Source organism: Siphateles boraxobius, unplaced genomic scaffold, assembly GCF_051911475.1.
Source record: "Siphateles boraxobius isolate OS27281-9 unplaced genomic scaffold, OSU_SipBor_1 25, whole genome shotgun sequence".
Taxonomy (NCBI): Eukaryota; Metazoa; Chordata; class Actinopteri; order Cypriniformes; family Leuciscidae; genus Siphateles; species Siphateles boraxobius.
In genome coordinates, this window is record NW_027508866.1 from 34165943 (window position 1) to 34179182 (window position 13240).

The following is a 13240-nucleotide window of genomic DNA, read 5'->3' on the forward strand; positions in this document are numbered from 1 at the left end:
CCGTTTTTTCACGTTTGGATTGTTGTTATATGCTCTACATATGTTTACCTATGTCTTTATGTTGTATCTGTATGTGCTATACAATATATGTTGTGTGTGTGTGTTATATTATCTTGTGTCTGCAATGCAGTTGTGAGAAGGTGTTTGAGTGTATGTTACTCAGTTTATCTGTAAACAATCTTATGTTATGAATCTTACCAATTCATCTTCATCACAGTGTAACTGATAGTAACGGCAAACGTGTATCAATTAAGCTATTTATAGCTTTGCCTTATATTGAGTTTGATTCCGTTACGAGCTAGTCAAATATTTTAAACTTTACCAGTATCGATATGCGAGCTTGATAGTGAGTACTAACAGCCATGTTAATTGTTTATATTCATACTGATAAAGTTAGTTATTTTATTACTTGAGATTCTGACATGATGTCACTACATCTGGTAAAGCTGGTAAACGCGTCCGACTCTTCCAGCTGAGCGAACGGCTGGGATCGCATTTTATAATTATGCATTGATATATAAAGACAGTTTAAACTAATTTGGACAAAAAGTATTTTTGTGTATTTCTACCTAAAATACCTTTAAATCCTACTAGCCAGTGATTGTGACGTATGAATCATACATTTACTGCACTACAGGAAATTAACATGTGGGTGAATGTCATTACTGTAATTTCAAAAGAAAAAACAATTAGTCCAAACGATTGGTTGATGTTTTTGAAAGAAGTCTCTCCTGCTCAAGGCTCCATTTAAAAACAGTAATATTCTGAAATATATATACAGTTGTGGTCAGAATTAATGGCACCCCTAGTAAATACGATCAAAAATGGCTGTAAAAAATAAAAATGTATTGTTTGTCCATTTGATCTTTCATTCAAAAAATTTGCAAAAATTGAACCTTTCATTTAAGTAAAAGAATTGAAAGTGGGGGGGGGGGGAATCACATTATGAAATAAATGTTTTTCTCCAAAACACGTTGGCCACAATTATTGGCACCCCTAGAATTTTTTACGAGTAAAATATCTCTGAAGTATTTTCCCATTAATATATACCTTTTTTTTTAGCACACCAGGGTGACTAGGAACATGAAATTGTCTAGCTATGACTTCTTGTTTCACAGGAGTTTAAATATGAGGAAACACAAAGACAAAATTCCCTTATTCATCCATCACAATGAGTAAAACCAAAGAATACAGTATAGTTCTGATGTGCATTAATAGATTGTTGAGCTTCACAATATAGAAAGTGGCTGTAAGAAAATAGCTAAAGAATTGAAAATCCCCATTTTGACCATCAGGGCAATAATTAAGAAGTTCCAATCAACTAAAGATGTTCTGAATCTGCCAGGAAGAGGACGAGTGTCTATATTATCTTAATGCTCATGAGGAGGAAAGTTTGAGTGGCCAAAGACTCTCCAAGGATCACAGAGGGAGAATTGCAGAGATTACTTGAGTCTTGGGGTCAGAAGAAAAAAAGATTTCAGAAAGAAAGAAAAAATCAAACAACCCCTAAATCCCAACATGTTGTTTGGGAGGGTTTCAAGAAAAATCCTGCTCGCTCCTCCAAAAACAAATTCCAGCAAATTCAGTTGCCAGACATGAGTGGAACTTTAAATGGTCAAATTAAAAAAAGAAGAAAAAAGCTTTTTGGCAGCAAACACGCTAGATGTGTTTGGTGCACACAAGGGATAAAAAGTATGTGTACCCATGTGTACAATTTAATATACCATTGGATTTTTAATGTTGTGGGCATACTTTTCTGCTGGAGGTCCTGGACATCTTGTTCAGATACATGGCATCGTGGATTCTATCAAATATCAACAGATAAAAAATCAATACCTGGCGGCTTCTGCTAGAAATCTTATAATGGGCCGTGGTTTTATCTTCCATCAGGACAACCATCTAAAACAAACATCAAAATCAACACAGAAATGTGTCACTGAGCACAAAATGAAGCTTCTGTCATGTCCTGATGAGTGGGGTGAACTGAAGAGAAGAAGCCCCAACATGGATCTGAGAATCTGCAGATCTGGAGAGATTCTGTATGGAGGAATGGTCTCTGATCTCTGGTCAGGTGTTCCTCAACTCATCAGGCTTTATAGAAGAAAACTCAGAGCTGTTATCTTGGCAAAAGGAGGTTGTAAAAAGTATTTAATAAAAGGGTTCCAATAATTGTGGCCAACGTGTTTTGGAGAAAAACATTTATTTCATAATGTGATCCCCCCCAGCCCCACACACACACACACACTTTCAATTATTTTTCTCTTTAATGAAAGGTTAGATTTTTGCTTCTTTTTTAAATGAAAGATCAAGAGGATAAACAATGTAGATTTATTTTTTACAGACATTTTTGATCATATTCACCATTCTATCTGAATATATTTATATTTTAAAATCCAGTCTTCAGTGTCACATGATGCTTCAGAAATCATTCTAATATGATGATTTGCTGCTCAAGAAACATTTCTGATTATTATCGATGTTGAAAACAGTTGTGTTGCTGCTGCTTCATATTTTTTGTGTAAACATTGACATTTTTGAAGGGAAAGAAAACAAAAAGAACAGCATTTAGTTGAAATAGTTAAGACATTTATAATGTTCCAAAAGACTTTTGATCAATGTAATGCATATTTGCTCAAATAAAATAATTATTTCAATAATTAAATCAATTTCTTAAAAAATTAAAATTAAAGTCTCCAAACTTTAGAATCATAGTATATTTTATATATTTCATATTTCAATGGGATTCTGGAATAAAATAAGATTTTTCCAAATGATCAGTCCTAATCCAAATAGTTTGACGTAGGTCACTGAATAGTTTATAAAAAGTCACCATTTTGTCTGTTTCTTACAGATTAAATGTCACTGGTGGTTTCCGGTGTTGGTCCGGGAGTTATAATATGATGACAGGGTCATTTAAATGAGTGTCAGACCAGCGGTCGACTGCCCTCGTCAACGACCCCTGATTAACCTTCATCACTTTCTTCATTTAGAGGAACGGTTTTGTCCGTTCCGGTCAGAAAAAGTGCAATGAACGTCTGACTTTTGCTTCATTCAACGTGACAGCGGAGCAGAGACGGGGCTTATTCGAAATTAGACTATTATTCTTTAATGAGGGCCGTATAAGAGGTCATTAAGATAGGTAATTCAGTGTTAATGGAAACACAATGGGGGAAAAACTGGCGTAGAATTGACACCAGTGGCAATCCCAGAAAAAGTTGGATTGAATTGGATATACTCGATGATGCTGTGTGTGTTTAGGGGTTTAATTTAAAAATATATAGTTTTTATTTACAAAAACAGTTATTTTACTATCATTAATACACTACTATAATTTTTTCTAATATTTTAAATCAGATTTAATTTTATATTTTCTGTTTTAATTTTAGTATAAAATAATTTAGTTGTTTTTGTAATTTTTAACAGTTTTTATTTAAATATGTTTTATTTATTTAGTTGTAATTATTGTAGTACTTTAATTAGAAGAAAAATTAGAAATGCTGCCGTGTCAACTGGTTGAAATAAACTAAGTTTGTTTTTTTAAATATTTTATTTCAGTTCTATTAGAAGATTTTAGTTCATTATTATAACAATTGTATATATGCTTACAAATGTTAAACTATGAAATAAATACAATTATTGTTTATATTATATATTATTATTATTATATAGATAAATAAATAAATAAATAAATAAATAAATATATATCTAGTTCAGTCATGAAACTCCAGAGGGCACAGGCTGATGGTCCTTTACATGAAATCTGCAATCAATCACATCAATACCGTGTGGCGCAATATGATTGGCCTCCGCTGATCCTGCAGCCAATGAGATTGCATGTAAGCTGGTCCTCTGAACCCCTCCACCTCCCCCAGCTCCACCTGCCTAGATCTGCTGTCAGATTTATATATCTATTTATGCAGCAGCATCATATCTTACATACTCACAGCAGTGTGTCTGTGTATCTATTAGCAGTGGTAAGTCTATACTTGCTCTCCAGCAGCAGCAGTTCCCTTTCAAGGGAACTTCGAGCTGCGTCAAACGCTGCGGGAACGCCCCTGCGTTGTGCGTCATGAAGCACGTATGGAATCAGCCCAATGGAGAGATGAAACGTCATAGGCGGGTGACGTCATCGACCAGGAAACTATAAAGCACCCCAAAAACACAAGCGCATTAGCTTCTGTGCTTTCAGTCGCGCTACATGTGAATCTGTCCCTGTGTGATATTGTCTGTCTTACATACCCTGCACCACACAAACAATTTATCCCTATATATATATATATTGAGAGATTATGGCGGACGAACAGCAGTTTAGAAAGTGTGTTCCTCCCTGCTCGCGTTATTTAACGAGCGGGGATACACATGATCTTTGTGTTGTTTGTTTGGGAGTTCAGCATGCCCAGTTTGCTCTCGAGGGAGCAGACTGTGAGCATTGCGAGCGTTTGCCGTTAAGGACGCTCCGCTCCCGCCGGTCGCTCTTTGAGGAGAGCGGTTCGGTGCGCGCTCCCCGCGGTTCGGGTCCCGCTTCTGCCGAGGCAGAGCGGCGGCGCTTATCGTGGGGATCGCAGATGGATCTCACAGCGGGGTTTGAGACGGGCTCTGCCTTATCTCTCCCTTCACCTGTGAGATCCAGTGCCTCAGTCCCGGGTTCGGAAGCACGCGCTGCGGTTTCTTCCGCTCGGGCTGAGGCACCAATGCTGCAGCTATCCAGTTCTGAGGAACTTGATGTTGTTAGTGTTGAGGGAGATGTGGAGGATTCGCCACCCCACACTCCTAAGAGTGATGAGCTTATGGAGGTGTTAACAAGAGCTGTTGAAAAACTTAATATTGAATGGCCAGTGACTAGACAGGAGTCTGTTTCTAAATCAAAGTTGGATGAGAGATTTTTGCCGTCACGTGTGCAGCCTCCACGCCGGTGCCTGCCGTTTTTCCATGATCTCCACACCGAGGTGTCGAAATCATGGAGAAAACCGGTGTCATATAGAGTGTTTAGTCCCCAGACTTCAACATACGCTAATATTATGGGAGCCAAGGCTCATGGTTATGGTGCTTTGCCTCGTGTGGAAGAGACGCTTGCGAGCCATCTCTCCCCCGAAGCAGCATCATCTTTTAAGGCACCGGCATTACCCACCAAGCCTTTAAGAAACACTTCGGCTTTAGTGGGTAAAGCATATTCGGCAGCAGGTCAGGCTGCGTCATGTCTGCATACTATGTCAATCTTGCAGGCATACCAGGCTGATCTGCTAAGGGACATGAGTGAGAGTGAGGAGGTCAGTACTGACGTAGTTCGTGAACTGCGTCAGGCTGCTGATTTATCCCTGCGTGCCACCAGAGAATCGGCCAAATTAATGGGTCGTTCTATGGCAGCTCTGGTGGCCGCAGAAAGACATTTGTGGTTAAATCAGACTAATATTAAAGAGAGAGAAAAAGCTTTTCTTTTAGATGCTCCTCTTTCTCCCATGGGGTTGTTTGGTGAGGCTGTGAATTCAGTTATCGATAAATTCCAAGAAGAAAAGAAACAAACTGCAGCTTTTAAAAAGTTTCTTCCCCTTAAAGTTCATGTCCCTGGGGCTGCTGGGCGGGAGCAGCCCCGGCCGTCTTCGAGCTCATCACATAGAGCGCAGCAGAGGCAGAGTGTCGCGTCTCGTGCTCCCCCTGCTGGACAGTGGGCTCAGCCGCGACACTCTCAGCCGAAGCCTTCTCCCAGTAGAACTGATCTGAGGACAGTTATATTGGCTAAGAAGGCTTCGGCTAAGAAGAAGTCCTGACGCCAAGCCGTTCAGGATGCTGAGGGTGGTCCCCACCGAGGCGGAAAGGTGTTCACCTCTTTTTACGGTGCCCATTCCTCCTCGGTGCCCTCAGGGGCTCGTTCTGCCAACCCCGCCTTTATGCCGGGGCACAGACGATCCCAGCGAGCGCTTTCCCGAGGGACGCTCGCTCCCTCTGAGGAGGGTCTCAGAGCGGTCAGACCAGTTGTTCCCTGCCGGTGCGCCGTTACAGGGCGCTGCGTCTGCTGCTCAAGTTACACCAGAGGCCAGTCTCGAGAGGCTGGTACCCTTAGTAGAATTTCTGGCAGAGTGGAAAAGCCTTCCAAAAATATCTCATTGGGTCCTGCAGACAGTAGAAAAGGGTTATGCTATCCAGTTCAGGTGTCGTCCACCAAAATTCAGAGGGGTTCTGCACACAGTGGTGGGCCCCGAGCAGGCTCTGGTATTGGAACAAGAGGTGAAAACGCTCCTTCAAAAAGAGGCTATAGAACGGGTTCCTCCTCCCAGTTTGGAGTCAGGTTATTACAGCCGATATTTCATCGTTCCAAAGAAGGATGGGGGGTTGCGTCCAATTTTAGACCTGCGCATATTGAATCGCTCGGTAGGGAAGCTAAAATTCAAGATGCTCACTATCAAGCAGATCGTGTCTCAAATCAGGTCCGAGGACTGGTTTGTCACGATAGATCTGAAGGACGCATACTTCCATGTGTCCATCCTTCCACAACACAGGAAGTTCCTGAGGTTCGCCTTCGGGGGCGAGGCGTACCAGTACAAGGTTCTTCCGTTTGGCCTAGCTTTATCTCCCCGCACTTTCACGAAATGCATGGATGCAGCACTAGTGCCTCTGAGGCTTCAGGGCATTCGTATTCTCAATTACATCGACGATTGGTTGATTTTAGCTCAGACCGAGCAGATGGCGGTTCGGCATCGAGATGTCGTCCTCGCTCATATCAGAAAGTTGGGGTTGAGGCTGAACGCAAAGAAAAGTGTATTATCTCCTTCCCAGAAGACCACTTTTCTGGGTGTCGTTTGGGATTCGGTATCGATGCGGGCGCGACTCTCTCCGACCCGCATCGCTTCGATTCTCTCAGCTGTGAAACAAGTGAAGCTAGGCCAGCTACTCACTGTCAAGCAGTTTCAGAGACTGTTGGGTCTGATGGCAGCAGCGTCCAACGTTATACCTTGCGGCCTGTTGTACATGAGACCGCTACAGTGGTGGCTCAGGACCAAGGGATTCTCCCCGAGGGGAAATCCGCTCCGCACGTTCAAAGTCACGCGGCGCTGCCTTCGTGCTCTGGTCATGTGGAGAGAAACTTGGTTCCTATCCAAAGGTCCTGTGCTGGGGGCTCTTTGTCGTCGCATAACGCTAACGACGGATGCTTCCCTCACAGGGTGGGGGGCGGTCATGAGTGGTCGCCCAGCCCAAGGTCTGTGGCAGGATCATCATCTTTCGTGGCACATAAATTGTCTAGAGATGTTGGCTGTGTTTCAGGCTCTGAAACACTTCCTAACAGACCTGAGAGGCCATCATGTGTTAGTTCAATCAGACAACACGTCGGTGGTCTCTTATATAAATCATCAGGGGGGCCTGCGGTCTCGCCGGCTTTACAAGTTGGCCCGTCAGATCCTCCTGTGGTCCCAAGGGAAGCTACTATCTCTGAGAGCAATGTATCTCCCTGGGTATTTGAATGTGGTAGCAGACTCCCTGTCGAGGCAGGGGCCGAGGCCAGGGGAATGGAGACTCCACCCCGAGGTGGTGGAGCTCCTTTGGTTGAGTTTCGGTCGCGCCGAGGTGGACCTATTCGCTTCCAAGGAGACCACTCATTGTCATCGGTGGTTCTCCATCACTCTTCCAGCCCCCCTGGGGTTGGATGCTATGGTGCAGCCGTGGCCGAGGTCACGTCTGTACGCCTTTCCCCCGATTGCTCTGTTACCAGGAGTTCTGGAGAGGGTCCGCCGGGACGGGGTCAGTCTACTACTAGTAGCCCCGTTCTGGCCGGCCCGAGTATGGTTTGCGGACCTGATTTCTCTCCTGGACGGTTCTCCTTTGGAGCTCCCGGTCAGGAGGGATCTACTCTCCCAGGCGGGGGGCACGATACTTCACCCCCGCCCAGAATTGTGGAAACTGTGGGCTTGGCCTCTGAGGGGGCCCAGCTCATAGACTCCGGTCTCTCAACCGAGGTTGTTGAGACCATTCTTAACTCCAGAGCTCCATCCACGAGGAAGCTTTATGCCTTGAAGTGGAAACTTTTCACTTCTTGGTGTGGAGAACACCTGCAGGACCCAGTTAACTGCCCAGTGGGTGCAGTGCTGGAATTCCTGCAGGAGCGCTTCTCCACAGGGTTATCCCCCTCCACACTAAAGGTGTATGTGGCGGCACTAGCTGCTTACCACGTCCCTTTCAGTGGAGTTTCTCTTGGGAGACACCCGCTTATAACTCGTTTCCTCCGTGGCACTTTGAGGCTGAGGCCAGCAGTTCGTACGAGGGTGCCGACTTGGGATCTGGCCATTGTATTAGAAGGTCTTTCCCTAGCTCCTTTTGAACCTATCGAAGAAGTTCCCGAGAAGTTTCTCACTTTTAAGACTATCTTTTTGCTTGCTATCTCTTCACTAAAAAGAATCGGAGATTTGCAGGCTCTGTCGGTTTCACCCTCGTGCCTGGAATTTGCACCTGGCATGGTTAAAGCTTTTCTGCATCCTAGACCAGGTTACGTTCCTAAGGTTCCTACTAATATTGTTAGACCTACGGTTCTGCAGGCTTTCTGTCCTCCTCCATTTATGTCATCGGACCAGGAGAAACTTAATTCACTCTGCCCTGTTAGGGCATTAGACGCTTATGTCCACAGAGCTGCCCTGTGGAGGAAATCAGAACAACTTTTTGTATGTTTCGGGCCACCCAGGAAAGGGTGTCGGGCGTCTAAACAGAGAATGAGCAAGTGGGTGGTTGAGGCTATCTCACTTGCTTATGAGTCGGCTGGCCAGCCTTCACCTTTGGTTGTCCGAGCTCACTCTACCAGGAGTATGGCTGCTTCTAAAGCTCTTTTGTCGGGGGTTTCCCTGAGTGATGTTTGTGATGCGGCTGGATGGTCTTCACCGCATACTTTTATTAAGTTCTATGACCTAGACTTAAGCTCTACCCCTGGGGCACAGGTGCTCTCGTCCTCTGTGCGCTAGTCTCACATGACGGTCATTTGGTCCTATGGCGACGTGGGTATTCGCGTTCCCGCAGCGTTTGACGCAGCTCGAAGTTCCCTTGAAAGGGAACGTCTCGGTTACGTATGTAACCCTAGTTCCCTGATAGGGAACGAGACGCTGCGTCGCTCCGCCATACTCCCGGCACTCCCGTTAGCGCTTCCTTCAAGCCTATCAGAAGCTAATGCGCTTGTGTTTTTGGGGTGCTTTATAGTTTCCTGGTCGATGACGTCACCCGCCTATGACGTTTCATCTCTCCATTGGGCTGATTCCATACGTGCTTCATGACGCACAACGCAGGGGCGTTCCCGCAGCGTTTGACGCAGCGTCTCGTTCCCTATCAGGGAACTAGGGTTACATACGTAACCGAGACGTTATTTATATTTATATTATATCTATTTTTATTCATCTGAATGATCTTGCATTCAGTTCATTCCCACCTTCCCATTTTCTTTCTGGAAGTGAGCCTGCTTCACTAAAGTGAAATAGAATGCGTGTCATTTCAGTTTAAACCTCTAATATAACTTAAACACAGAAACCTCTCTTTGTTTTTTGCCGAGATGTGCAAGCATTTTTCCAGCTAAGCCTGATTCCTGAATGCTCTTCTCTGCCAGCGCTGAGACAACAGGAGCTCAGGGCTTTAGAAACCTTTTAGAGAAACACTCTGCAATCGATCATACATACTGCTGTCCCTTTTCCATAATATTAAGGACAAAGCTACTTTCTGGATGCTGGTTTGAATTCTAAACACACGCTTTGTGTCAGTATAAACGTTCTTCCGCTGTCCGCCCCTCCGTTTGGCTCTCCGTAATGAGCCGAGGTCAAGCATCTGCACTTCTCATTTCAGTGGCCATGTCAATGTCTTCTGACACACGTATTCAGCTCTGCCATAAATACTAAAATAGGCTAGTTATGCTACTCTGAAGCTAACTGGCTGTTATATAAACACTAAACTTTTGGTTTTGTTTTGTTTTAGTGAAAGCTGTGAGCATAACAATATCAACCATGATTCAACAGGACGCCACAACAAGTTCAACCAAACCTCGATCTGCCAGGTTGTTTGTCTATCTTACCAAAGGCTCTTTTCTAGAGTTTCAGAAGAGAGTTCAACAATTATACAATTAAAGAGATCTCATGAACATCAATATTCTCTCATGACCCGATAAACCGAACTGTGCAATATTAATGTATATATATATATATATATATATATGGAAAATGTACATACTACATTTTTGATTGTGTGTGTATTAGTGATGTATGTCTCGAGACCACTTTTACGTGGTCTCGGTCTTGTCACTGCCTTGACGGTCTTTGGTCTCGGTCTTGTCTAGGTCTCGCTTTCTCAGACTGACATAGTGGTCGAGGGATTTAGCAATACAATACTACAATATCCACAACGACACAACGTTCGATAATGCAACAGTATTATTATTTTGCGCCCTTCAAATGCAACCAGTCAGATGTATTTTTTTGTGACAGACAATGTACAATTTGCTGTATACAGTTTTTGATGTATTATTATTTAGTATTTGTATTTTGCATTAGTTTAGATTAATTTGTCTTTGATATCTCTGTGTGTGTGTGTGTGTGTGTGTGTGTGTGTGTGTGTGTGTGTGTGTGTGTGTGTGTGTGTGTGTGTGTGCTCGCGCGCGCGTGTGTGTGTGTGTTGTTTGATTACAGTATTGTTTTTAAGATGGTGTTAGACTAAATAAATGGTCTTTTAAATATCATCTGCATATCTATCTGTTGACTAAACATTAGGCCTAATCCAAGTTTATAATTGTGTATCTTTAATTTGATGTTACTATTTCATCTACACAATAAGTATAATTTCAATTGGTTACATATTTCTCATTCTTTAGACAGTTGTTGGAGGAGCAAGATGGTGTTGGAGGTGTTGGATGTTTTGTCAGATGAACCAGTCAGTACTAGTCATGTCCTTCCTCAACAGTACACAAAAGTTAAGGGAGTTTTAATCCTCTAGTGCAGTAACAGCTGTCATGCAATTGCTACACATAGTTTATCTCACCCAGTCTGCAAAAACATTTACAGTGAGCTCAGTCACACACATGACATGGTCTGTCTCTGTATTGTTCTGCCTGTGTAGTTGAAGTAATACCGTCTAATATGTATTGAATGTAAACTGCGGCTGAACCCTAGTATGCTGCTGTTCTTGAATTCATACAAGTTATTGCTGAGCTTCAACACTAGTCTGTTTTTTTTCCCTCCGGTCTCGGTCTTGGTCTCGACTTGGTCTATCTTGGTCTTGGTTTTGTCTTGGTCTCGATACCCTCTGGTCTTGGTTGTGTCTTGGTTTAGGCGGTCTTGACTACAAGTCTAGTGTGTGTATATATATATATATATATATATATATATATATATATATATATATATATATATATATAGTGTGCCTATTATTTAATAATTATTTTGTAAGTAATTATCTGGTGTGTATTTTATTTTTCTTAGAGTATCAGAAAAGTATCAGAGTATCAGTAACACTTTACATTAAGGTTCATTAGTTAACATTATTAATGTATTAACTAACAATGAGGAATACATTGGTTACAGTATTTATTAATCTTTGTTAGTTAATAATAATACAGCAAAATCAGCAAAATACAATAAAAATCATTGTTTGTTCATGTTAGTTCACAGTGCATTAATAATGTTAACAAATACAACCTTTGATTTTACTAATGTATTAGTAAAATGTTGAAATTAATATTAACCAAGATTAATAAATGCTTTAGAAGTATTGTTAATTCTTAGTTCATGTTAACTAACTAATGTTAAATAATGAACTTATTGTAAAGTGTTGCATGTCTATATTTATTTCTTCTGAGGAAATAGAGAAGTAACATCTGAGACTGTGTTGATACTTCAGTAAAGCATAACTCCATTAACCCTTCTGAGCAATGAAAGAACAACCCGAGAGCATTAAAATGGTTCTCTGGGTATAAACATCGTCTTTTCTGGTCCCGTGGCGGTCTAGAATATCCCCATCTTCAGTTTGTCTGTCCTGATTATGAGCGAGACACTTGGCGGCTCAGTTCGGGTTCACTGAGCTCCACCTGTCTGATGCCTCCATCCATCTGGCGTCCATCTTTGGCCACATTCAGCATTTTCACTTGCTCCGCTGCCAATGTCCCGAGCAGGTGTTGTTCTTGCCGGCTTCTCACAGCGCGGTGTCCCACCGTTAGGCAATTTTATCATGATTTACGACAGACAGGTACCGTTTATGATGCCGTCTTATCTGATTTACCCTGCGCCACTGAGGTAGAGGATCCACATCTGCAGAGACACCGCACGGCACTATGGGTGGCCAAACCAGTGCAGATAATAAAAGAGGGATTTGACTGAGATTTTAGGCTTATTTGTGTCAGTATGTATGGGTCCGCTGTAGGTAAATGAACTCTTTTCTGATGGGCTCAGAATATTAATGTTGTTAGCAGTCTTCTAGCACAAAGGTTATTGACTGCAAACCCTACACTGTAAAAAAATTAAGAAGATTTTCGAAATTGTAAATAAAACATTAAATTATTATTATCAGAGTATGTTTTACAAGAAAATATTTCAGTATTTCTACTCCAAAATGTCTTTTTATTCAATGTTACTTGTCATTTTTTTTGTGATAATTTGTGTAATTTACTAGCTATTTCTGAGTGAAAATTGTTTCAATTGTAATACGCACAATTTTTTTCAGTGTAAAAAGGATAGTTAATTAAAGTAGACAAACTCTGTTCTTTTAAAATTCTCTGAGCACAAAAGGAGATATTTTGAAGTCTGTGCATGTTGACTTCTCTATACAATGAAAATATATAAGGACACCAAAAATTGTCTGAGAGGCTCTTATGCTACTTGTGCTTTTTTTTTCATTTTTGGAGATTGCACTGTCTTCATTCCCATGGGCTTTCATTGTATGCGTCAGAATTCCGCTAAATATCTACATTTGTCTTCCATGGAAGAGAGAAAGCTCTATAGGAAACAATGATGATAACATTTTCATTTTTGTGCAGTATTATTGTATGTGAAGGCTATTGAAAGGGTCAAATGGAATTAAACAAATGAAAAGATCAAGATTATAAACTAATCTAATCAACTGGTTCTTAGACTACAAGCAGGTTTTTTTTTATTATTTCAGTGGAGCGGCTTTATCCTCATTAAGATGTGTTGATAAGAACATAATGAAGGAAAGGTGGGGAAAAAGGTTTTATACTATATTATATATTTTATTTATATAAAATGTGTATATACTGTATATTCAAATGATTCAACCA

The 13240-nt window shown here is 41.8% G+C and overlaps 1 protein-coding gene across 2 annotated transcripts in view; it reads left to right on the forward strand.

Moving 5' to 3' along the window:
• cntnap3 (contactin associated protein family member 3) overlaps nt 1-13240 on the forward strand; it is a 184032-nt gene that overhangs the window by 46331 nt on the left and 124461 nt on the right. The window lies entirely within an intron of this gene.